Genomic DNA, 27,115 nt, shown 5'->3' with positions numbered 1-27,115 from the left:
GGAGTTCACAGATTAAGACTTTACAGACACTCACTGGATTCAGCAAACATTGAATCAACACAAAAGTAGAGACAGAGACACATCTATCAGCATATGAAGGGCTCACCATCTTTCCGGATAACTTTGAGTATAAGAGAAAATAAAAGTGAAGCAGTCAGGTAAATTGAGAAATGAACAAGCAAGCACTACATACTGAGATTGTGGGACGGTCTAAAGCAGTTCTCAGGGGGAAAGGTATATAGACTGAAGCACATTTGTTAAAAAACAAGGTTGAATGGAAATAAGCTAAGTTTCAACTCAAGGGACTTGAAAAAGAATAAAACTCCTCAGAATAGAAAGCAGGGATTTATTAACAAATCATCAACCACAGGGTATGTATTCTATTCGAGTACACTGGCACATGAAAAAAAAAATTGAGCAAGTACTGGGCCATCAAGTGAGTTTTAACAAATTGTGAACAGAGAATTTGCACTATAAGGACCAGAAAGATAAAATTCCTATACAAATCATTAGCAAACCCGATCAAATGATGTAGTAAAAAGATACCATGTTGGGGAGGCTGGGCGGCTCAGTTGGTTAAGCATCTGACTCTTAATTTCAGCTCAGATCATGATCTTGCGGTCATGAGATCAAGCCCCACATCAGGCTCTTTGCTCAGTGGGGAGTCTGCTTGAGATTCTCTCCCCTTCCCTCCTGCCCCTCCCCCCCCCCCCGATAAATAAACAGGGGCGCCTGGGTGGCTCAGTTGGTTAAGCGGCTGCCTTCGGCTCAGGTCATGATCCAGGGGTCCCGGAATTGAGCCCCGCATCGGGCTCCCTGCTCAGCAGGGAGTCTGCTCCTCCCTCTGACCCTCCCCCCTCTCGTGCGCTCTCTCTCTATCTCATTCTCTCTCTCAAATAAATAAAAAATAAAACAAAAACAAAAAAACATGTTTGTCAAAGAAAGAAAAATACCAAATGTTTTCACTCATATGTAGAATTTAGAAATGGAACAAATGAGCAAAGGGAAAACAAAAAGAGACAAACCAAGAACCAGACTCTGAACTTTAGAGAAGAAACTGATGGTCACATGGGGTTGTGGGTGGGCGGGGTGGGTGGGAACGTGTGAAACAGGTGTTGGGGATTAAGGAGGGCACGTGTGATGAGCACCAGGTGTTGCACGGAAGAGATGAATCGCTAAATTCTACACCTGAGACTAATACTGTACTATATGTTAACTAGCTAGAATTTAAATAAAAACTTGGAAAAAGAGAAAAGAATTAAGAGATGGTTTAAAAGAAAAATCTATTAATAAAATGGACTTGGGAGTACAGAAGACCGATGGAGTACAAAAGAAAAAAATTGCATAATGTGGAAAAAGCACTTGGCAACCTTTTTTAGGACCTCAGTTACTTTTTGTTGAGCTACAATCTCGCTCTACAGATTCCATCAGTCTTTCAAGATGTCTGCCCCACTCCAGCCCATGACACCTTTCAGGCAAGAGAAAGGAGAAGAGTCAGAGAAAAGTACCTCTCTGTGAGGACACTTCTGGAAGCAGTATGCACTTCAGCTTGCATCTCTTTGGTGAGAACTGGTCCCAAGGCAACAGCCCCAAATGGGGCTGAGAAGTGGACTCTATATTCCCGGGGGTCAGATTTCAGCTAAAAGCAAGGGGATTTTACTGATGTGGTGCAGGAGTCAGCAAACAGTGGCCCTCACATGTTTCTGTAAATTAAGGTAAACACCTTATTTATTTATTTGACAGAGAGAGAGCAAGCGAGCGAGCACAAGCAGGGGGAGCAGGAGAGGGAGAAGCAGACTCCCCACTGAGCAGGGAGCCGGACTGGGGGCTCGATCCCAGGATCCTGGGATCATGACCTGAGCCGAAGGCAGACGCTTCACTGACTGAGCCACCCAGGTACCCCTGTAAATAAAGTTTTTTTTTTTTTTTTTTTTTTTTGGCGACTCCACTGGGACTCGAATGTAAATAAAGTTTTATTGGAACATGCCAAGCTCATTTGTTTACATACTGCTTGTGACTGCTTTCGGGCTAGAGGTAGAATTGAGTAGTTAGGACAAAGCCAGCAAAGCCAAAAGTATTTGCTGTCTGACTCTTTGCAGAAAACGTTTGCTGACTCCTGGTGTACCATAAAGGGGAGACTGCGGATTGGGGTCAATTAGAAGTTTATGCCCCACTATTATTAGTGCTGTTGTTTACAACCATCAGGAGATCCTGGCCAAACTGCAGAAAGCAGGAAAATGCATTGGAGGTGTAAGTATTGGAAAGGAAGAGATAACACAACACGATCATTTTACCCAGAAAGTCAACACCATCAACAAACAATTAGACCTAACAAGAAGCTTTGGCAGGTGCATTGGTCAGCTATCAACACTTGAATCTACAAAGAATATACAAGACAAAAATAAAATTCTTTCCAAGTTAATATATATATTCCGTGCAATAACATACACATATCAGTTGGATTTGTAAAAGCAACTTAATCTTTTTCAAAAATATAGAAAGAGGGAGTGTAGAGATTACTTAAAATATAGATAAAAAAATATATATATATATAGAGAAAGATAAAAGTCAATTTGGGGAAAAAAGGAAGCAAAAATCAGGAAAAAGGGAAACCAGACTTACCAGACATTAGAACATATTACACAGGCATGGTCGTAAAAACGATATGGTTTTTAAAACAGACCAGTGGTATGGAAGATGGAGCTCAGAGACAGAATATGCACAAATTAGAACTTAATATACAGTAAATGGACACCTCAAGTTGGTGGAGGAAGGATGCTGGGAAAGCTGGTTTTCCATACGGAGGGAAAAAAATTCGTGTCTTGACGTAGGAAAGACGTTAAGTTTCAAAGCTGACGCCCAAGAAAGAATTCTTGAGATTTCTTTGGTGCAAAAAGTGGTTTTATTAAAGCACCGGGCCGGGACCCATGGGCAGAAAAGAGCTGCACCAGGGTCATGAGGAGTGTCCCATTATATACTTTCAAGTTGGGTGCGGGCTAGGGGTAGTGTAAGTGTCTAAGGAATTTGGAAGCAAGGTTTCCAGGACCCTGAGGGGGCTAGCTATTGTTGGGAAAATGTCATTTATGACCGTCTCATAAAACCTGAGTCACGAGCCCTTTCAGATGTCTATCGGTGGGTCATACGCTTGGGGGGTGATTGCCAAGTTGTATCCTGGGGGGTAGAGATAAATGAAGTTTCCAAAGGAATTTTTATATGTTAAAGTAGACTTACAAGATCCTGGGGGTTGGCTAAGATTGTCTTTTGCCCTTAGCAAAGTGTCAACATCGAGGCGGCTGCGTCCCCAGAGGAATGTCACTCTGCCTGTTTTAAGACTTGTCAATGGGCTGTATATAGTAAGGAAATTTAATAATTTTTTCTTCTGCCTTTGTTTCCCCACTCATCATACCTAAAATCACATACAGAGGTGGATGCTGGATAGATTCAAGACCTAAACAGAAAAAAGTACAGTACAGAAGTAACAAAAGAAAAAAAGAAAAAAAAAAGAAGGAAGGATTAGTCTTGTTATCAAGGGGTACGCAAGGACGTCATAAATAAGACCTCTAAAGCAAATACCCAAAAGCCAAAAAAATTTTAGCGAAATTGACTGCATGAAAATGAAAAATTTCAGCTCAGTGACGGTGTATCAGGTACCCAACAAGAAACAGACAGCATACATGAAATGGGTAATTGGAGGATTTTTTAAAAAGATTTTATCCATTTATTTGCCAAAGAGAGAGAGAGAGAGCGAGCACAAGCAGGGGGAGCAGCAGGCTCCCCACCGAGCAAGCCCCCCCCCCCATGCAGGACTCCATCCCAGTCATGACCCGAGCCAAAGGCAGATGCTCAAAGGACTGAGCCACCTAGGCATCCTGGAGGATTTTTTTTTTAAGATTTTATTTTAAGTGATCTCTAATCTCTACCACCCAACATGGGGTTTGAACCCACAACCCTGAGATCAAGAGTTGCATGCTCCACGACCGAGCCAGCCAGGTGCCCCCTGGAGGATGTTTTAATAGACGAATGATTTACGAAAGGATGAGCAAGATTAGGGAAGCCACAAGAAATAGGGCAGGGACCCAGGTATCCCGCAGCGGGGAGTTGTTAGCACCTCCAGGAACCCAAGAAGAGAGAGATCCCCTTTTCCCCCAACAGGAGCTGCGTCTGTCAGTCCGTTGTGACTTTTGGTTGCCGGAGGCAGCTACTTCCCAGCTGGTTGGCAGGGAAGGACCTGGTGGAGTCAATATCCTCACTTCCCTCTTTCTGTCTCAGATTTCCGCTGCCACCAGAAGCCAGGTGGCAAGGGAGAGATTTGATGCAGCCAAACAGCTCAGCCTCCGAGGCCAAAGAACGGCGGCGTGGAGAAGGGCAGAAACCCAGCGGAGAAGGAGCCCGGAGGCCAAGGGAAAATTTCAACAGCAGCAAAAGATATACAGATGCAGTCCCCAGGGAAGGAACTCCTGAGTCTAATGTAATGTAGTGTAACTTAAACCATCAATGAGCCCCCTCTCGACAGCCATCCGAGTGACAAAAACTAGAGCTGAAGTCAAGTGCTGGCAAGGATGCGGGAAAGCAAGAACCTCATGCACTGCTGCTGGGAGCATGCATCCGAACAGCAATTCTGCAAGGTATTTAGCAGAATTAGGAATGCATATCTGCCCTGATCCCTGCAATTCTACTTCTGGGCAAACATACCAGAGGTCCCTCCATTCCGGAACACCACGAAGATGATTATGGCAGTGCCGTTGGGTCACAGGGACTGGAAGTGCCCTACGTGTCTGCCCAGAGTGTAATGTGGGGGGTGTGCCTGATGGAATATTGCCCAGCATCTGGAGACAGTGACTAATGGCGCAGCCAGTTGGAAAAGAGCATGGAGACTCCTCAGACATTTAACCCTAGAACTACCATGTGCTCCCACAATCCTCTTCCAGGCATATATCTGAAGGAATCTCAAGAAGTTCTCTGCACTTCTCTGCACAATAACTGCAACGTTATTCACAACAGCCAAGACATGGAAACAACCTAAGTGTCCATCGGTGGATGAGCTGATAAAGAGAATGTGGGATGCACACACCACAGGGAATATCATTCGGCCGTAAAAAAAGAAGGAATTCCTGCCATTTGCAACAACCTGGATGAACCTGGAGGGCATTGTGTTAAGTGAAAGAAGCCAGACAGAGAAGGACAAATACTGTGGAATTTTAAAAAGTCAAACTAATAGGAGCAGAGGGTGGAATGGTGGTTGCCAGGGGCTGGGGGTGGGGTGGGGAATGGGGAGATGCCCGTCAAAGAGTACAAAGTTTCAGTTATAAGATGGATGGGTTCTGGGTCCCTAATGTACGGCATGGCGATTATAGTTAATAATTCTCTGCCGTATGCTTGAAATTTGCTAAGAGAGCAGATCTCAAGTGTTCTTACCGCACACACAAATGGTAACCATGTGAGGTGATGAATGTGTTAATGTGTTAATTAACTTGATCGTTGGGATCATTTCATGACTTATATGAAGTCACCACACTGTCCCCTTAAAAAACACATTGTACCACCGAAACATAGATAATTTTTATTCGCCAATCATACCTCAATAAAGCTGGAAAAAATAAAAGTATATTTCATGGAACAAAACAACAGTGACCACATGTACGCACAAGCAATGTGGACAGCCCTCAAATCGGCACTGAATGAAATAAAAGCAAAAAACCAGAATGCAGCCCAGAACAGTCACATCGATAAGCCTACACCCACAACAGCACTACATGATTTTCAAGGAGCCATAAGTTTTCAAGGACACGTGAAACCCATTCGAGGGCTTGCTTGAGGAAGGGAGCAGAAGAGGAGGTGCAACCAGAGGGAAGTGAAAGATCAAGACGTGAGGACAGCCTGGTACAGACTGGAGCTGAGAGTGTGGCTTAGCTGAGGGCAGGAAGCTGCAACCTCAACTCTGGTCCAGAAGGAAAAGTGTGTAAGCACCCCGAAACCTCCACGCTGCCAGGATCCTGGATGCAGAGAGATGAGAACAATCCACTGGAGCCAGGACCCAGACCATCTGGGCTACTTTGGAGGTAGATCCAGAGTGAGTAATAAGAATAAAAATATTAGACAGGAGGTCAGTTTTTTTTTTTTTTTTTTTTTAATTTGCAGACATTAGGCATCTCCCATTGTGATGCAGTGGGGGCCACCCAGCATCACCTGTGAAATGTTTTTCTAAGGGAACCTTGAACCTGAATCCGATTGAACTTCTAGCACTAACTACCGGTTTAGAGGAAATTCAGCGGGGCGGGGAACCTGCACACAGGTGTGCATTCCCTCAAATCCAGGAGGCGGAAGATTTTATCAAGCGCATGTCTGGTTTATTCAACAAATAAATGAGCAGGGGGGAAAAAAACGAGAGGGGGGAGAATTTTTCTAGATTAAAAGGGCCTTAAGAGACATACCTAGTACATGCCGTGTGGGAATTTTGGATCCTGATTTGAACAAGCCAATTGTGCAAAGACATTGTGGGAAAGTCAGGTGAATTGCACTGCTAACTAGATAAGGCATTATTGTCAATGATTTCTGGTCTGATAATAGTTTTGTGGTTCATTAAGAACAAGAGTCTCTATTTTAGAAATACATATGCCAAAATACTTCCAGGTGAAATGGTGTGTCTGGGATTTGCTCTGAACTAAATGAGCGGGGTGGGGTGGCGCAGAAGACACGTCTGGCCACACGTGGCTAATTGTTGAGGTGAGCGGCGCCTATGTGGGTGTTCATCATACCAGTTTCTCAACTCTTGGACATACTTTGCTCACTAGAGCGGAATCAAAAATGGCAGGGCCTAAAGATAGGACTTAACTGAAAAATAGGACATAATAGATTTGTAAGTGCAGTATGGGGGAGTCAGATTTTGTTTCTACAGAAAAGAGGGACAGATTTGGGGGCACCCGGCTGGTTCAGTGGGAGGAGCATGTGACTCTTAATCTCGGGGTTGTGAGTTCAAGCCCCACGTTGCGTGTAGAGATTACTTAAAAATAAATGAAATCTTAAAAAAGAAAAAAAAAGAGGTGCCTGGGTGGCTGAGTCGGTTGAGCGACGGACTCTTGGTTTCCACTCAGGTCATGATCTCAGGGTGGTGAGATTGAGCCTCCTTTGGCCTCTGGGCTTAGCAGGGAGTCTGCTTGAGATTCTCTCCCTCTGCCCACACCCCCCCCCCCCCGCCCCGTGCCGTGCTTGCTCTCTCTAAGGTAAATAAATCTTAAAAAAAAAAAAGGCTGATGTCACTAAAGTTAGAAACAAGCAGAAGACTTGGATGCACTATTTGCAACATTTATAACAAGTAATTGATGTCCAGAATATAAAGAACTCCCACAAAATAACAAGGGGGAAAAAAAGCAATCCAACAGAGAAAGAGGATATCATAGTAAATATTTGTCATCTCTGTTTTAGGGAATCCTTCATTATGTGCAAACTTGGGGCACAAGGAGCCAAAGGGGCCACATCCTCGCTCCCCGCCCCCAGAGTAGCTGGGGGTGGGCGTGGCGTGAGCCTTACTGTGCCCACCGACTGCTCTCTCCCAGCCGTGGAGTCTTCAGTGGGCGCTGCAGATGGGTGGGGTGGTCATAATTGGAGGGCAGAGGGGAGGATTAAGCTTTTAGGGGCTTAAAGGAACTAAGCTTAAAAGATTCAGTCTGCAACATAATATATACAATATAATCCCATCTCCGTAGCTTCCCTCCCAAAAAACGCCCACGAGTGCTATATATTTCCTTCACTCACACCCAGAGATTGTTGCTTTTCTCTAGTGTATTCAGCCTCTCCCCACCCCCCACCCCACCCCCATGCATCTTTTCCAAGTTCAAAGACTTTCCCATCCAAAAAAATCCCCGCTTGATCCCCTGGCTCCTTCCCAGCCACTGTTTTATTCAACCTAACAGTTTTCGGGAATAAAGGGAGGGGCCGGGGCTGGACCCGCCGGCGGCGGGAGGCAGGCCAGGGAGGGCTGCGGTTTTGTCGGGGAGCTACGTGCTTGTCCGACTCTTTCAGAGAGGGGCAAGGCGCCGAAGGCTGGAGAACTCGGCAGCCTGGCTCGCGCGCGCGCACACCCGCACACGCGCGCGCATGCACCTGCACGCGTGCACACACGCGCTCCACGGTCACGGGTTCTGACTCCCGCCGCGAGGCTCTGGGCCGCGTTCGCCACCCCTGCCCCGGGGGTCGGGGGGGTGCTCACTCCCTCCTGCTCGCCGGGATGAGCAGGTCCACGCCGCGTGCAGGTGGAGGGGAGGCAGGGCTCCCGACTCAAGTGATTCTCCCCTAAACGTCGACTGTCAGAATGAGTCAGAATCCCACAGGGGCCTGTCTTGGCTTGAGTGTCCCCAAAGCAGAGCCTGGGAGAAAGGCTGGAGGGAGGGGTTTTCCCTGCAGCTGATGCGGGAAAGCGGTGAAGGCGCGCGGGCCGTGAGACGACGCGGCTGGCCGGCGTCTCCAAGCGCACGGAGCCGTGGGCGCGAGCCGGGGAGCGGTTCTCCCGCAGCCCCGTTCCCCGCGCGTGCGAGCTCCGCAGCGGCTCTGGGCTAGGTCTGTGCTGGCCCCGGGCCCCTGCTGGCCCTGGACTGGACGAGCCAGGGCATAAAGCGCAGAAGGCGAGCGGGTGGCTGGGGCGGGTGGGGGCCGCTGCCCGCAGGGGGAACTGGAAAGGGGGACGTGATGGTGGGGCACCAGAGGAGTGTACCAGGAGGCCCCGCGCCCGAACTCCGGAAAGGAGGCTGAGAACACGCGGTAGCGGCCAATACACGAAACACCGAGGAACGAACTTAGGAGATATGCAAGGTTGTGTATGAAGACAACCGTAAAACCTCACGAAGGTCGTGAGGTTTTGAACGCAGCCAACTGACTCCTGGCGACCCGGTCCCAGTAGGGCGGCCATGTCTCTTCTCCCTAGGTTAATCTGCAAATTCAAGGTTATCTGAATCAAAATTCCTACGCAATTTTTTTTTTCTTTTTTGGAATTGGACACCAGGATTCTAAATTTATCTGAAGGACAAAATGTGTGAGAATAGCCAGCAGAAAATTTTAAGGAGAACAGTAATGGGGCGGGGGGGGGGGGGCTTATCCTATCACGTATTAAAATATAAAGGAGGTAATGAAAGCATTCCTGGCTCAGGAATGAGCAGATGGATCAGTGCCATGGAACAGGCTAGAACTGGATGCAGAGAGTTAACAGGGACTGTTTTGTTTGTGACAGAAATCCAGGGGGAACCAGCTCGAGCAAAGAAAGGAGCATCTCAGGATGGTGGAGTAGCTCATGGGCTCTCTGAGGCAGCTGGGCCTCATGAATCCACAAGGGGGCTGGTGCCCTGCAGGCCCACCCAGAAGTTCTCTGTTCCTATCAGCTCTACTCCTCTGGGGCTCCAGCCTCATTGTTTTCTCTTGTTGCAGACGGGCTTTTCCATGCTTCAGTTCCCAGCCTCCAAAACCCTGGGTCTCATACCTTCCCCTTCTGTCTCTCTCTCTCTCTCCCCCCCTCTCTCTTCCTCTCTCCCCTTCTCCAAACTCCCATGGATGGGAGACACTGATTGGCTCCCTCTGGGTCAGCTAACACTGGGCCAGTAAACTGGAGCCAAGGACAAGATCATGTCATGGTGGCTGCTAGAGTGGCCACATGGAAGGGAGAGGGAGAGATCACGGAAATATGGTGACCTGGGGGGATGGGGTTGGAGGTGGGCGTGGGCCAACCATACAGCAGATATCTGTTACCTCAAAAATATAGATAAGAATTTAGTAGCTAGTTGGAACGGAGTCAGAAATATATATTTGGTCTCTGTCCCCAGTTCCTGACACCAAGCTCCTAAATCCTTTGGCATTTCTTGGACAATAGGAGCATCTTTTGCTTAATGAGGTGGCCTTGTGGTCTCCTGGAGAGTTTCACATTGGTAGCTGGTCACTCCCAAAACCAAGCCATGTTTAGGAGCTCGGGACTTTCAGCTCACCCCCATCCTCCATGCAGGGGAGAGGGGCTGGAGATTGAGTTAATAATTGATCATGCCTACGTGATGAAGCCTCCGTAAAAATCTTTACACTATGGGATTCACAGAGCTTCTGTGTCAGCGAACACATTCACCTGCCAGGGGAATGGCACCACTCCAAACAGCTGCGCTTACAACCTTTCTGGACTTCTTGTATACCTCTTCCTCTGGCTGTTCATGTGTGTTCTTAATCATATCCTTTATACGTGCAAGTGTTTCCCTGAGTGTTGTGAGACATTAGCGCAAACTATCAAATCCAAAGAGGGGGTCGTGGGCACACCTGATTTATAGCTGATCGGTCGCAAGTGCAGGTGACAATCTGGGACTATAAATGGCATCCAAAGTGGAGGGAAGGCAGTCTTGTGGGACGGAGCACTTTATCGATGGGGTCTGCACTAACTCTGGGTAGTTAGGGTCATAATGGAACTGTAGGATGTTCAGTTGGTGTCTGCAGAGTTGGAAAATTGGTTGGTGTGGGAACCTCCCCCCCACCCCCTACACCTGGTGTCAGAAGTGCTGCGAGTAGAGGAAACGAGAGTTTTCCTTTAATAATGAAGGAGGAGTTTCAAATCAGAGAACAGGTGTAGTACACGGCGGTGAAGCAGTTGCTATCCCCCTCACTGACCTCATCAAATTAAAAAAATATTGGGCGATGGGAATCATTTATTTCTTATGTTCTATCTTTCTCGATTCTGAATGGCTAGAACGATACTTCTCAAAAAGTCTGGATCAAATGAGATATTTCTTTTTTTTGTAAAATGTTTTATTTGTTTATTTGAGAGAGAGCAAGCGAGCACGAGCAGGGGGAGGGGCCGAGGGAGAGGGAGAAGCAGGGTCCCCGATGAGCAGAGAGCCCAGTGCGGGTACTCAATCCCAGGAACCCAGGATCATGACCCTGAACCGAAGGCAGAAGCTTGGGTGACTGAGCCACCCAGGCCTCCCTACCACTAATGTTTTAATAGGAGGTGAAGAACACTTCAAATTTCAAAGCTGAAAACCTTTCCCATGAAATAAAAACCAGAGAGCTTCCTCCCGCCCCTGAAGTCACGTGTCTGACCATAAATAAACTCTTTTGAAACGCTGTGGAATGCACTCCACCTGTGTGGTGGAAAATACCGCACGATTATATCTTAACGCCTCGACAGGATTCAGGAAGTCTGACTGTTAATAAAGTATTGCTACTGGTTGGTTTTCCCTAACCCCCTTCCACCAAACCAATACCCTCAGCACAGCGCATACCTGTAGCATAAATGTATTCTATATTCAGATTTTTCAATCCTGGTGCTTCTGTTGCCATTTTCAGCGGGATAATAATAACAGGTACACAGAGCCCTTTCTGTAATCTCAAACCAAGGGGAAAGGAAGGTAGGCACCAAGACACTGAGATATGTCATCCTTAAAGGCAAACGCACTCAGTGCATCCCCACGCAGTAATCACAACGAGGCACCTATGCACTTGCTCCTTGTTTTCCAAATGAACAGTCTGGGGCAGCCTTTGAGGATCTACTCAGCCTCCGTGGGGAGACGACCTGCGACAGCTTCTCATGACTGTCTCAGTCGGGGGAGAAGAAACGTTCTTGCAGATTAGCCAGGCCAGGGGGCCAGGGATGTGCCGGCAGAAGCATAGAAGGTCTATGGCACGTCTCTCATCTCTTCTGTCACCATCGAGTGCATCTTAGGGCTACATTGGTTCACCGGTACTCACCAATGCCTATAGGAAGCCATTCCACCTGCCACGGCAGGGAGGAGGGCCGGGGGAGAGAGGGAGAAGCCGTGTCTCATGAGTGAGCAGGCCGCTGGTTGGAAGAACGTGACACCTCCCGACGGAAGAGGAAAGGGTAAAACCCACCCAGGAATGATGGACCTGAAACTGTCCCCTTTGGGATGCCGCACCCAGCCCACAGCCTCTGTGAAACCCCCCCCCATCACTGGGACGTTGGTCCTCACGCATGGTGCCACCTCCCCAGTTTTGCTCTTGGCTTCATTAAGTAGCCGGTTGCTTTTAGGGATTTTCCGCGTGTCCTTCTCTACTCACTGACGGTGAGCTTGGACGTAGCCAGTGAGAACTGCAAACTGAAGGAGAAACAAATCTGCCTCCCACTCTCTTGTAGGCAACTTTCCACCCGCCTGGAAAATTAAACCCACCTGCCCTCCGGAGGATGCGCCTGGAGCACGGCCGGGAGGTCACACTTCTGCAGAAGGCCCGGATTCCTGCCCCGGGCACCATTGTTTCTCAGCAAATCTGCAAGGCCCAGCGGCTCAAGTCTTCCTCCAGAGGCTCCCCGACTGGTCCCGGCCATGTGCAGGGGCTCGGCTCTCAGGGACATCGCAGGGGCTCAGACGGCTCTGTCGCACTGTCCTTCCCTTGTCACCCACCTGCCCGCTCCGGGGCGGGGCTCTCCTCTGCACCCACCCACGTGCGTCCTCTCCCTCCCGAGTCACGCCCCCTCTAGACATCCTGCTACAATTATCGATGGGTCCCCCTTTTCAGATCGGTGTTATGGCTGGACCGACCGTCGTGGTTCTTGCTATGATTGCAAGATGCCCTTCGGCAACAACCATCAGGAAACCTTGAAAAAATAAAGATTTATTGCTTACAAATGACTCGGAGACTACACAGCACACCTGGGGCCACGCAGCGAGGCGGCAGATGCAGTGAGAGCATGCGCGGCCGGGGATTTTATTGGGGTCAAGGGCGGGGGCTTAGGGGTTTGTGCAGGCTCATTCTACTGGCGAATTTATTTATTTATTTTTAAAAGATTTTTATTTATTTATTTGAGACAGAGAACTAGCGGTGGGGAGGAGCTGACGGAGAGGGAGAAGCAGGCTCTCTGCTGAGCTGGGAGCCCGATGTGGGGCTCGATCCCAGGACCCCGGGATCATGACCGGAGCGGAAGGCAGACGCTTATCCGACTGAGCCAGCCAGGCGCCCCTGAAATCCCTTTTCTGCAGGCCCAGCGCCGGGCCGCATGTCCCTCTGAGAGCACGGATGCAGCGTTGGGCACCGCAGCCGGCCTGGAAATGATGTTACGGAATGGGAGGGAGCGCGGGGCCGCAAGACATGGTGGGGAAGGCAGGCTCAGCGGCTGGGTCCTCACGTCCTGCCTGTGTGATGCTAGCCCCTCCCAAAGGCCTATTTTCGGCCCCTGTTGTGGGACAAGATGCTGTGTTAGGTGCCAGGCTGGGGCAGCAGGACATGGAGAAGCCAGGCACCCAAGGTCAAGGTTACCGGAGAGTGTGGCTACTTCTTGCATTAGTCAGAACTCCCGGGAGGGGGTCGGGGGGTGGGGTGGGGTGTGTGTGACAGAAGCAACAAGAATTTATTGACTCGTGAAACCAAACCCCAGCAGGGCAGGGAGGGAGCTGATCTTTGACACTCCTGGCAGGAACTGCAGGCAGCTAAGACCCTCCGAGACCCTCCCTGTCCTCTGCATGTTGGCGCCGCTCCCCCAGGCCCACCTGTCCGCAAGCCCACAGCCACAGCAGCCGCAGTCCTGTGAACATCTTCGCATCCCCAACAGGAACACGTCTGCCTAAGTCGGCTTTAAACTCGTGGTCCGTAAAGCATACAGAAGGAGTAAGGAGAATGAAAAAAAGGAAAAGAAAGAAAGAAATTCCATTTTCAGTGAAGCTGGTAACTAGACATATGCACAGACTCCAAGATCGGACAAGGCCGAACCTGGGGTTAGGAGAAAGGGAAATGGGGGCATGGCAAGAGGGGGTAGGGGCTGCAGCTTTCAGGGTTTGGGGTCCTACAAAAAATCCCACAGTTGAGTCTTATCCAGAGGAAACAGCCGAGGAGAGCACCTCTGGGCTGTGATGCTGGGAAGGCCGCTGTGCCATGAGTTGGCCGAGGACAATCCAACCCATTCTGTCTAAGCAAGTCACTGGCGTGGCCTTGCTGAGAGACACCCAGAGAGACAAATGTGGAAAATGGCCGTAAGACTCTTGAATAGATGAAGAATGCCCTCCGGAAAAAATGTGCCTTGGAGTGGTTGAAGACAGTGACTAGACGCTTTGGTCCGAATTAGGAACATCAGTCAAGTGAGCGGCCTCATGAGGGGAGGTCCTAGGGCGGAAATGCAAGGGCTCAGAGAAGAGATTATGAGACCACAGGAGACATGACGCGAGAGCTGCTGAGTCACTGAAGGAAATGGGAGATGAATATCACAAACAGTAGAGAAATAAAAATGCAGTTGGAAGGAGCATGAGGGGGGACAGACCCTGTGGAATATACTGTACCGGACATAACAAATAGAGGGGATGAAAGTGAGCAAATGAAATGGGAATGAAGGTAGAGCTAAAAAGAATGAGAGAGAAATTACATATATATGTATGTAAAATATATATCTCTATATTATACACAGACGTGTCCTGTATTCTACATATGACATGCGAAGAGGTCTAACATACACGTGGTTAAAATCTCGGAAGAAGAAACCCCAACCAATTGATAGAACATACACACATTTCAATAAATAATTCGAGAAAGTTTTCCTCAGATGAATCTATATATTGAAAGAGAAAACTATAGGCCAGGGAAAACTGATCAAGCATGTTGAATTTTAAAAATAAGGAATTTTTTCAGCAGCCAGGAATAAAAGGGTCAAGCCACTTTCAAGGGGGTAAAGATCAGGCCAGGCTTGGATGTCCACAGATCCACAACCAATGCCGGCAGAGGTGGCACAAGATTCTCAAGGAAACAAGGGGAGTCAGGATTTTACAAAAAGGCCACAGTTTTCTGTCCTCCTTCCCCCATCTCCTCCCAGCAACCACTGGTGTTTTTACTGTCTCAAAATAGTTTCGCTTTTTCCAAAATGTCATATAGTTGGAACCCTATGGTGTGTAGCCTTTCCAGAGTGGCTTCTTTCTCTTAGCAATATGTATTTAAATTTCCTCCATGGCTTTTGGTTGCTTAATAGCTCATTTTTTTTTTTTTCTATTCCATTGGGTGGAAGCACCCCAGTTTGCTTATCCATTCATCTCTTGAGGGATACTTTGCTTGCTTTCAGGTTGGGACAATTATGAATAAAGCTGCTATCGACATTCACAGGCAGGTTTTTGGGTGGACATCAGTTTTCCACTCATTTGGATAAATACCTAGGCGTGTGACTGCTGGATTGTATGGTCAGTCTACATTTAGCTTTGTAAGAAATGACCAAATTGTCTTCCAAAGTGGCGGGGCCATGTTGCATTCCCAGTGGCAGTGAATGAGAACTTCTGTTGTCGGTGTTCTGGATTTTAGCCATTCTAATAGGTGTGCAGTGGTGTCCCACTGGTGTTTTAATTTTAAGTGCCCTTGTGACATAGGATGTGAGCATCTTTTCATACGCTTACCTGCCACCTGCACGTCTTTGGTGAGGTGACTGTTCAGATGTTTCGCCCATTTCTCAATTGGGTCGTTTGTTTTCTTATTGTTGAATTTTAGGAGCTCTTTGTGAACTTTTTTTTTAAGATTTTATTTTTCAGTAATCTCTACACCCAATGTGGGGCTCAAACTTACAACTCCAAGATCAAGAGTCTCACGTTCCACTGACTGATCCAGCCGGATACCCCAACTCTTTATAAATTTTGAATAGAAGTCTCTTATCAGATATATGTTTTGCAAATCCCCCCGCTCCGGGTCTGTGACTTGTCTTTTAATTCTCTAAACCATAGACACTTTTGGACATGTATGATTTGAGAATAGTCTCATGAGCTCTCCTTGAAGAGATCACTAGAGGATGAACTTGGGTCAACTCAGGAATAAGCAGGTACATTTTAGTAAAAGGAAGGTACTGCATATTGAATGCGTTTATCACAGAACTAACATGAAAGTTTGGTGGTAGGGTTGGGAGACAGAAAGAGGAAAGTTGAGGATATAAGCTAATTCATTTATCGTTCATTAAAAAAACAACAACCAAATTTGAAAAGGTGGATTATTTTCTGGGAAAATGTTATTTGCCAGAAAGATCCCAGAAGAGAGAAAATATAAACAGGGGCTTTTATAAAAGAAATACAGAAAGTTTTCAGTGAGTCAGTAGCTTCCCCCGAAGCCTCAGACTCTGCCGATTTCACAAATTCTAACAGAGGAGATTTTTGGATAGTGTTCCAGGGCACAGAAAAAGAGGAAAAATCTCCACATTATTTTAATTAAGGCAGTACAATTCCAACACTTGATAAAAATTACACAAATATTACCTGTCGGTTGCCCACCTGGGTAAACTGTAGCTAGGTGTGTGTGTGGGGGGATTTTGGACACAGATACACAGGAGTGAAGACGATGTGAGGACACGGGGGAGACCACCACCTGCGAGCCAGGGAGAGAGGCCTGGAACACAGCCTTCCTCATTGCCCTTGGAAGGAGCCAGCCCTGCTGATGACACCTTGATCTTGGACTTCCAGCCTCCAGGACTGTGAGGAATTACATTTCTTTCTTTTTTTAAAGATTTTGTTTATTCATTTGAGAGAGAGAGAGAGCATGCACGGGCGGGGAGAGGGGCAGAGGGAGAAGCAGTCTCCCTGCTGAGCAGGGAGCCAGATGCGGGACTTGATCCCAGGACCCCGGGACCATGACCTGAGCCGATGGCAGATGCTTAACCCGACTGAGCCGCCCAGGCGCCCAGGAATTACACTTCTGCTGTTCAAGCCCCCCAGCCTGTGCTACTTGCTTACAGTAGCCCTAGCAAATGAAGATTGCTCCCCTCGGGCGTGGATGCCCATAAAATACACGGTCACCGCGGAAAATCTGCAATGCCACAAAATAACCAAATCCACCAACAAAAATTCCTGTGCGAACAAATTAGGATGAAGTCGTAAAACCCCACAAGTGAGGACTGCATCCAGCAAGAGTGGTAGTAACAGATTCCAGTTTTGGATCCCAATTGATTACATTTCTCGTGGGCAGTAGGTCCGTTTTGGCAGACAAGGCCGGCACACCATGGGATCACTGCTTTGAACAGTGACCCCCATTCAGAGTGTTGGCCATGAACTTGCCCCTCTCAGGACCCCTCAGGGCCACCCCTTCAGTTTCTGGGACGAGAAATTCCTTCTTTCCTCAGGCTGAAGACCCCATACCATCAGGTGTCCTGATCCAGAAGGTGGAGGAGGGCCTTCGCCATCAAACGAGCTTTTGTTGTATTTTTAGCGGTTTGTTTCTCTGTCCCCAGACGCCTGGATGAAAGGAACAAAAGTTCACTGGACGGCTTTCAACTTTGATTTGGATTTTGTCACCCTCTTTCTTCTTTTCCAGGTCTTTTTCTGCCTGTTGGGGCCGAAGGCTTCCCTACCACGGGTGACCGCTGGGTGCTCCCACCAGCTCCCACAGTGGGACCCCGATTTCTGTTTTGGTGCAGGGAAAGAGAACAATTCACAAACACACAAAACACCAAATGAGTTCTTTAAAATTCAATCCAATTGACAATAACTTTTTTTTTTGGATCTTACAACTGGTGTTTTTGTCTTGGATCCTGTTCAGGAATGAAATGAAGTCCTTAACTGTCCTTAACAAGAGGACGGTTCTCAATGAAACAATATGGCTTGTTGTTCAAGGGAGGTGCTAAATCCTTAAACAAACAGGCCATTTCAGTGCACTTGATTAATTGTATTTTTACTGCAAACATTGAAGGACCTCAAAAAACAGAGGGTCATGTTCCCACTGGTAGAATAAAACCTTAGGTTTGTTTTAGGAACAAATGAACTCTTCCTTATCGGCACTTTCTGGGTTCAAGGGGAGTGGGGGGGCCGTGAGGAACACGTTTAAGACCAAATTAACCTGTTATGACCTGTTAGAAACACTTAAAGCAGAAATTCCACATCAGAAGTACAACCTATGCAGACATGAAAAACAAACCTACCACAGTTTCCAACATGAACATTTGTAGTTTTCATAAGTTATGCAGCTGCGTGTTTAAAAAAAAAAAGTCATTTCCTCAAATCAATGAAGACTTTTGATCTTGCCATTTGCGAAAACATGGCCAGACCTTGAAAAGGCATTACACTTAGTGGAATGAGCCAGACAGAGAAAGGCAAATACAAAAAAAAAAAAAAAAAAAAAGACAAATACAGTATGATGTCCCTTATTTGTAGAATCTAAAAAACAGAAAGGAGCTCATGAGCTCATAGATACAGAGGACAGATGGGTGGTCGCCAGAGGTGGGGTGGGTGGTAGGTGAAATGCGTGAAGGGGGTCAAAAGTTATGGACTTTCAGTTACAAAATAAGTAAGTCATGGAGATGTAATACACAGCATGATGACGATAGTTAATAACACTGCATGGCATATTTCTAAGTGGTGAATAGAGCAGATCTTACAAGTTCTCATCACAAGAAAGAAATTTTTGTGGCCATGTATGCTGACAGATGTTACCTAGATTTATTGTAGTGATCACTTTGCAAGATCTACAAATACCGAATCCTGACGTCGTCCACCTGAAACGAATAAAATGTCATATGTCAATTACACTTTGATAAAAATAAAGTTTGAGACAAATGCACAAAAAAGTGAATCCAAGGCAAAAGGCGACAGACTTCGCAGAAGAGGCAGAAAATATGATGGAGGTTCATGGAAGGAATTCCAAATACAGTCATACCACTGAAATTGAAATAAATATATTTTGAAGCTTTAAAGAAAAGACTCTGGAAAGACTCTGGACACTTCAGCCGGTGGTGACACGGACAGGGCCAAAATGGTGAGCAGACTGGGGGTCCTCAGGGAGGACCCAAGGGGGATGCAGGACACCATGGGGGCACGGATCCCCAAGTGGCTCGGTGTTAGTGAGAAGCAGCAAAGACGGAGCAAGAAACACAGAACAGCCCAGCTGGTGACCATACAGACCCAGCTGGGCAGGAGGCATGGGAAGACAAGTCGTCCGGGACAGTGAGTATGGGGATGTGGCCTCCAGGCCAAGAGAAGGGCAAGGTCAAAAGAATACACCTTTCGTTCCATCAGTGCTCAACAACCTCTCGGCCCCAAGTCTGTGGGATGTGTGCTTCCATCCTGAGGGTGTGTAAATATGGGGGAATCCAGGTATCAAATCAATGAGCCTTTGCCAAGGCCTTACTGTCTGCTAAATTCTATGTTGTCCTGTTGAGGTTCTACAACACAATATGGTGCCTTTTTTTTTTTTTTTTTTAAGATTTTCTTCATCTGTTTGAGAGAGAGAGAGAGTGTGTGGGAGAGGGACAAGCAGACGCCGTGCTGAGTGTGGAGCCCGACACGGGGCTCGATCCCAGGATGCCGGGATCATAACCTGAGCCCAAATCAAGAGCTGGACACTTCACCGACTGAGCCACCCAGTGCCCCAGTGCCTGTCTTGAAGGAAGGCAGGAACCCACCTATTGAGGGTCTATTAGGGGCTCGGTGTTTTATAACAACTCTCTCTCAATCCGTCCAATGACCCTACTGGGTAGGTGAGCTGATTGTGATTTTATAGATAGAGAAACTGAGTCTCAGAGGTTAAATGACTTGACCAAGGTGATTCGCCTATAGCCCATTGGAAACCAGACTGGAAGCCTGGCTCTTCTCTCCCTCCACAATGTGTTCAGTGCTTCTCTGCATCACGCTATCGAGGAGGGGGCACAGAACACATGTGTTGCTGTCCCCACGACAGGCTTCACCAGCTTGGAGGACAACTAAGGGAACCTGTGTTTTTCATATTCAAAGTTTTGTTCAAGACCTCATGGGTCAGATTAGTGGGAAGTCCCCTGGCTGGCTCCGTCGGTAGAGTGTGCGACTCTTGCTCTTGGTGTCTGAGTTCGAGCTCCACGTTGGGCATAGAGCTTAATTAACTAAATTAAAGTCAATTAAAAATAAGTTAAAGGGCCAGACCCAGCTCCATATGCCTTGCAGAGAGAGGCCCACCAGCAGGCTGCATTCTACTGCCTTGTTGCTTCCGCCACTGTCGCCAGAGGCAGCTGCTGCTGCTGGAAGGGGGTCTCCCACAGCCTGGGACCACCCCCCCATACTGGGCTTGACCCAGAGGGCCATGTCCTCGGGCCCTAAGGCACAACACTGTAGTTCCTATTCCTTGATCCGCTATGTTTCCCAAATCACCTTCCCATTCTGCCACACCTGCCCCGCCCCCCCCCCCCCCCCCCCCCCCCCGCCCCGAGGAACCATTCTAGGCCTTGGCATTGATACGAGGCGCTGTGGACTGAATGTTCCCATCCCCGCCCCCAGTTCCTGCACTGAGACCCTAACCCCTGGTGGAATGGCATTTAGTATTTGGAGGCGGGCCTTTGGGGGGGGTGATTAGCTCATGCAGATGGAGCCCCTTGTAAGAAGAGGAGAGGACCAGCGCCTCCCCATCTCTGCCATGGGAGGACACGGCAAGAAGGTGGGTGTCTGCAAACTGGGAAGGGGGCCCTCACCAGACACCGAATCTGCGGGCACCTTGATCTTGGCCGTTCCAGAAGTGTGGGAGACAAATGTCCGTGGCTTAAGCCGCCTGCTCTGTGGTATTTGGTTATAGCAGCCTGAGCTGACCAAGACACAGGGTCACTAGATCTGCCTCCTCCTCTGCTCATGACTGGGTCCCCGTGGGCCGTGTGGCTCCCTGCCCTGTCAGCAGGCCTTCCCCGAAGCCATCTGTGTCCGTTAGGGAGGTTCTGAAGACGTTACACCTGCAAGGGAAAGGGACTGGGGTCTCTCTCATTTGTTGACATCGATTTTACCTTTAATTTTGTCAGCTTTATTGAGGTATGGTTGACGAATCCGTCTCTTCAATTCCCAAGAGGTGCTGTGGCCCCTGTGAAAAGTGCCCACATCCTCCAGCCGCGGGATCCGCGAGAGGATCCTGGACAGGGCGGGCCGGGCTGCCTCCCATCCCCCGCCTGAGGCTGCTGGCTTCTCACTTCTCTGCGGAGGGCAGGCTGGCCGGGCTTCCGGCAGAGCGAGAATCTTTCGCAAGCTCACCCTCAGAGGGAATTTATGAGCAAGTTTTACCCGTCAGCTTGGGCAAACAAAACAAGTTCATGCGCCTATAACCAGGGGCCATGTTTCATCATTAAAAGTGAATTAGAAGCAAAGCTATTGGCAGGTTGGGTCATAGGCAGCAGAGGTACCTGGAGGCAAGAAGGCTGGGGCGGGGGAGGGGTCAGGGGATGGGTGCCAGAGGAGGTGTGTGGATGCAAGGGGGTGGGGGACGACTTGGGAGATTAATCCAAGCGGGAACCCGGAGGCAGGACTCGTTTGGCACCAAGTGTGGACCAAACAGTGAGATCTGGGGGGTGGCTTATATTCAGGGTGGGCTGGAGGAAGACTCACTCACGTCTGACCCGGGGCCCAGAGATGGGGATCCGAGCACCCACGCAGGGCTGAGCCCCAGTCTGGAGAGGGCGGGGCTTGCACAGAGGTCAGAAGTCCCCAAGGCTGGAGGCGGGCTGTGGGCCAGGGACCGGGCAGCAGGACATGCAGCCAGGCCCTTCTGCATACCTTCTGGGCAGGGGGTGCAAGAAGGGCACCCCCCTCCTCGGCCTGCCAGCGACCAACAGACTCTGGGTGGAGGCCCGAGCGGGGTGGAAGCCTCTGAGTCCGGCTTCCCTCCCAGATCAAGGTCTTCCCTGCTTCTGGCTCCAGCCAGTTTGCAAGCCACAAAACCAGTTTGAGCTTGTCTCAAAAACTTGCTGAGTGAAGCTCTAAAATTGGGATCGGCTGGCTTGCACCTGCCCCTAACCTTTAAGGAAACAGCCATGAGGTTTCACTGAGGCAGTTTGTCCAGGAGGCAGCTGCCAAGACACCCCAGGGCGGTGCTGGGGGGGAGCACCTGCAGGGAAGCAGGTGGGACAGGTGGTCCTGCCTGGTGGGAGGGGCTGTCGCCCCAGACTGGGAGCCAGGGGGTCTGTCCTGCCCTGGGAGAGTCCCGTGGGGAGGTAGTAGAGTGGCTGGGTCCCTGTGGACCCCTCTCCACCCCCATTCCTAATTTTACTAAGACAGAGAAAGGAAGCAAAGGTCTGGTAGGAGTTGTAGGGTGCATTGTGTCCTTTTGTGGCAAGTAAAGCCCAAGGGACCTCTTTCTACCAAGTTTTTACAAACAGAACTTAGAAACTCAACTGTCCTGGTTTCTAACCCCGGGTTCCATAGATCCGGGGATTGAATGGGGGAGAGAAACTATCACCTTCTGATACCATGGCGACCTGACACCATCAGGGTCTTTGCAAGCTTTTAACTGATCCCTGATCTGTCTCAGAGTATCGGGAAAGTGACAGGATTCCAGCTAGAACAAGTGAACACAAATTAAGAAACACAAAAACTGATCAGACGAAAATAGTTGCTCTTGTAGCTCTAAGAATGACCTCCTGACTGTTTAAAGTTTCGCTTCAGTTATTGGGAGGGAGGTGTGGTATTACCGAGTAGGTGGGCAGCAGGAGAGTCTGGGTCCCCACGACTGGAGCCTTCCGCAGCTGTGACCATGCAGTGGCGCTGTCATCCCGCATCTGGGGAGCTGAGAGACAGAAAAGACAGACCCAGCTTCTTCACCGGAGAGAGAGTCCCGCCCCCCAACACGAAGGCACCTGCAATGCCTCTGACGGGGATGGAAAGAAGTTTTACAGAAATGTCCTAAAATGGGAAAACTCGGGTTTTTTTTCCTCCCCGTGCAGGGGAAACCCCAGTTCTGCCATTTCTGGGTCCCCAAGTGTGTGGAGGTTTCTCCCCCGCAGCAATTCTGCGACACCAGCTGGGTGTCCACCTGGAGGTGGCGTCAGACCCCACAGGTCAGGGGCTCAGTCCTGCAAGACTGCCCCTTCCTTCCTCCAGATCCAGCTGCAAGCCCAGGACCCCCTGTGCTTTTGAGCCACTGGCTCGAGATGGGAGGGTCCCACCACCCCCTGCGTGGGTTTGGTTGGTTCGTGATGGAGGCTTACAGGACTCAGGGAAACGCTTGCTCACATTTACTGGTTTATTAAAGGACATGATAGAGGCCACAGGGGAGCAGCCAGAGGAAGAGGTGAGCAGGGCGAGGTCTGGGAGGGTCCTGAGCACGGGAGCTTCTGTCCCCGTGGAGTTGGGGTGCGTCACCTGCCCCCCCCCGGGTGGATGTGTTCACCAGCTCGGAAACCCCCATTCCCTGACTATTGCGGTTTTACGGAGGCGTCCCTGCGAGGACATGATTGATTATTAACTGTTTCCGGCTCCTCTCCCCTCTCTGGGGAGCGGGGGTCGGGGCTGAAAACTCCAAGCTTCCAGTCCGGGCCCTGTCCTTCTGCGGATCAGATGCCAGCCAGGAGCCAGCCAGGAGCCCACCCAGAGTACCCTCAATAGGACCAACGAGGCTCCCGGTGTTCTGGCCACTTGGGAGTTTCCAAGGCTTTCAGGAGCTCCATGTCAGGAACACGGGGCAGGAAAGAAAAGTTTTTTTTTCTATGATCTCACGCGTGCATAGCTCTGATTGCACAAATTGAACACATGTGCAACCAGAAACGCGATCTGGAAAGATCACTACCAGCCCCCCAGAGCCCCGCGGTGTCCCCCCTTCAGTCATGGCCCCGCTCTGTGACTTCGAGCGGAATAGGCTAGTGTTGCCCTGTTTTGTCCTCGAGTAAATGGAACACCCTGTTCGTGCTCTGGCTTCTCGTGTTCTTCGCCCAGGGAGAGAGTCCCCCAAATTTGCACAGTGTCCCACTGTGTGAGGACACCCTGAATGTGTATCCACCGTGCTGCCAAGGGCAGTCGCCACCACGGACACTGAACATATATTTTGGTGAGAATGGGGGTGCATTTCTGTCAGGTTTACCCCTTGGTCTGGCATTCCCGGCTCGTGTGTCCAGATTTAGCAGCTGCTGCCAAACAGCACCCCCAGCAGTGTGGGAGAGCTCCAGGGGCTTTTCCTAACCACAGTCATTTAAACATTATCTCCTCTAACCAAAGTCCTTAGATCAACTAACATCTCTTGAGAGCCTACTATGTACCTAGTGCTCGTCAAAGTGGTGGAAACACAGCACTGAGCAAGACCACCAACAGTCCTACGTCTCTCTGCCCGGGGTCTCAAGAGTCCTGTGGCGCCTGGTCCGCACAGCGTGTCGGGCAGGTGCCCAGGACAAAAGGGAGCCGGGGAGATGTGGCTGGAGTGATCTCCCCAGGGCCTCTCGGGCTGGAATCCTGCCTCCCCGTCTCCTTCCACCCACGATTTCTACCTAAGTCCCCTGCAGGGCAGGGCAGGGCAGAGCAAGCTACACAGCACAAGGATGGGGAAGCTGGTAGACAGACTCCAGGGAGTTTGAACTTTCTTATCTTGTGCTCCTCAGGACACACCCCCAGGGCACATAACCTCAAGAGCATTGCATTCTGCAACCTGACTCTGACCCTGACTTGTGAGTGACTTCAGGGAAGTTGTTTGACTTCTCCAAACCTCAGTTTGCTCATCTAGAAAATGGGGATAATGGCAGGACCTTCTCCCCAGGCCATTATGAGGCTTAACTGAAGTCGTGGGCGTAGAGCATGTCATACAAGGCCTGGCGCATAAACTATTATGAGTATATTATTACGTAGTAATGAGTCAGGTGCATTTTTTTTTTCCTCCTGGAGACTCCATTTGATTCAGTAATATTTCATTTGAAATTACTTTTATATTAAAACGAACACAAGTATATGAAAATGGACACTAGATGGTGTGGCAAGTGGATCCAGAGTCTGTTCTGCCCTGACGTTAGGGAAAAGTCGGGAGGCTGAGGCTTCAGACTGGGGTCCCCAAGGGCAGCTAAGCCACCAAGCCACCGGCTTCTCCAGAAAACCTGCCCTGAACATCCTCCTTCATTGCGAGGGAGCCTGTGTGCCTCTCACCGGTGTGTTCCTGTTCTCCCAGCACGAGCCGCGGGCATCTGACACTTGGCCCACAGAATCTTGTGGCCACGTCGAGAAGACAGAAGCAACGTGGCTCGGGCGCCTGGGTGGCTCAGTCGTTAAGCGTCTACCTTCGGCTCAGGTCGTGATCCCAGGGTCCTGGGATCGAGCCCCGCATCGGGCTCCCTGCTCGGCGGAGAGCCTGCTTCTCCCTCTCCCACTCCCCCTGCTTGTGTTCCCTCTCTCGCTGTGTCTCTCTCTGTCAAATAAATAAACAAAATCTTAAAAAGAAAAAAAGAAGCAACGTGGCTTGAAGAATCGAGGAAGGTTCCCGATGACGGTCATCCTCACAGCCTCTTTGACATCTGACATCTTTAATATTCCAAGGAGGTGGGCAATTCCAACCATTCCAGCTCCCGGCGTCCTTGTGACCTTGTGAGAGCATCTGGGTCCCCTTAGCATCACTCACCCCCCCCCTTGCCCCCATGCATTGGATAAGCCAGGCAGGGAGAAGGAGCCTCTGTGGCCAGGGTCTGGTGGGGCCCCAGACGGTGGAGTGGGGAGAAGTCCAGAGTTTAAAAACCTGCCAGGCCCTCCCCGCCCGCCCCTCAGTGGAGGTGGTGAGTCAGGCAGGGGTGTCCTGACTCCTGGGAGACAGTCCAAACTGCTGGGGGCTTTCTGGCATGGGAGGGGCTGTTTTGGAGGTTTGTAGGGGGGATTCCTGCCCCCCTCCCTTTCCCAGTACCCCCACCCCCAGAAATGCAGGGGTCTGGGAAGGTGACACAGCCCTGGCCAGCAGAGCCCATTGCCAGGGAGGGGCTGGCCCTCTAGGAGCTCTCAGGGACTGGGATCAGTGTGAGTCACCCTGTCCCACATCTACACCTTCCTGGGTTTCGGATATGTTTCCCCAGAGGAAAAGCCTCACCGTGCCGTGTCACCCGGGGTTGAGGCTTCTTACTGGTCCGAGCTCTGAGACTGGGATAAGGGACCTGGAGCCACAGTGAGGAGTCCTGAGCCCTTGCTCTAGTTGCTAAAGATGGGCTTAAAGTCACAGCTCCCATTCCCTGGATTTCATGTAATCCATCCCACATTTTCTTTGGTCAGATTGGAATAGATGGAATTACACACAACCGCTAGGGTTGAGAAGACCTTCCTTCACAGACTGCTGGGGCCAAGACAGCATCCTTTACCATTCCTTCTGCCTGAGCAGGATCCAGCCCTACCAGGCACCTGCTCGGTGCTTGACTGACTCGGCCATCACTGACCCCACGTTCCTCGGGACGACTTGCATTTTCAGGGACAGACCCTTGAATTTCACGAGTTTGTGTTATAAGAAGAAAAGCCAACCCGTAGGCAGAGAGAAAGAGTTGCATAAGATTTTATTTGAGAATAATGAAAAAGGCTCCTATGGAGATGTTCTGTATGTCTTGTTTTTGGATTCTTTGCTCACTTTCTATGGCATTTCCTAACACGGTAGCGGTAGGAGATAAATGTTCTGACACAGACAGGTCTGGAAGTGGTTTATTCCACTCTCTTACGCTGATGATCGTTTGACTCTACCGTTCTTGGATGAAAGAAATTTCCCCTGGAAGTTGGAGCGTGTGCATCACCCTGGCGTCCCCCCAGTGTTGAATGTTAACAGCTGATGAGTGGGATCCATGCTCATTCTTGTTTCTTTGTAGGTGATTTTTCTCCCTCTCTAGTAGCTTCCAGAACCTTCTCTCCTTCCCTGGTATTCTGAAATTTCATGATGGTGCGTGCTGGGTCATTCTTCAGTGGAAAGCTGAGCAGTTCGCAGGTCATCTGAATTTGGAGCCTCAACGTTTTAATTCTAATGAACTTTCTTGAATTATTTCTTTGACAACTTTCTCACTTTGACCTCCTGCTTTTCCTACTAGAACTCCTACGAGGGGGATGTTGGTTCTCCACACTGATCTTTTATGTTACCTGTGGAGGTTCTACGGGGCGAATAAAAGAAGAGCCTGTTCTCCTCTGAAGTTTGAAACCAGTTGAGAATGAGGACACAGTAGACAGATACGTGAATACGGAGATGTTAGCTTTATTGCTGATAGGCAGTGAAAGGTGGATTTGGCTTAAAACCTTAAATCAAAACCAACAAAACAACAAAACAAAATAAACCTTAAATCAAAAGGACTTGTTGAGATTTCATCCAAGAATTAGGCAGAACTATCTGCCCTGTGGCAGGCAGGGCTGGCCAGGTGGCCTTCCCCACAGAGGGCGGATTACAAGGTGGGCGGAAGGCAGCGGGGCAAGGCAGGCTTTCTCCCCTGGGCAGGAGTGAGGGGCTGGGGGGCTGGGGGCTGGGGGGAGGCCCAGAGACTTTCCCTGATGAGAAA

The 27,115-nt window shown here is 49.5% G+C and overlaps 1 long non-coding RNA gene across 3 annotated transcripts; it reads right to left on the bottom strand.

Annotated features, from left to right (window-relative positions):
- Positions 1 to 16,488: 16,488 nt before the first annotated feature.
- Positions 16,489 to 22,429, bottom strand: LOC113939847. 3 transcript variants are annotated; one of them, XR_003525352.2, is made up of 3 exons: positions 22,328 to 22,429; positions 18,348 to 18,409; positions 16,489 to 17,321 (listed from the first exon to the last, which is right to left on the bottom strand). It is a non-coding gene; the product is annotated as an uncharacterized LOC113939847 (long non-coding RNA). The 3 variants fall into 3 exon arrangements; XR_003525353.2 differs by lacking the exon at positions 22,328 to 22,429 and adding an exon at positions 20,654 to 20,986; XR_003525351.1 differs by lacking the exon at positions 22,328 to 22,429 and adding an exon at positions 20,654 to 20,986 and having other exon boundaries at positions 16,489 to 17,153.
- Between the last annotated feature and the right edge of the window lie 4,686 nt (positions 22,430 to 27,115).

Source organism: Zalophus californianus, chromosome 16 (genome assembly GCF_009762305.2).
Source record: "Zalophus californianus isolate mZalCal1 chromosome 16, mZalCal1.pri.v2, whole genome shotgun sequence".
Classification (NCBI taxonomy): domain Eukaryota; kingdom Metazoa; phylum Chordata; class Mammalia; order Carnivora; family Otariidae; genus Zalophus; species Zalophus californianus.
Note: the sequence above shows the minus strand (reverse complement) of the source record. Positions and strands in the feature narration are given on the sequence as shown.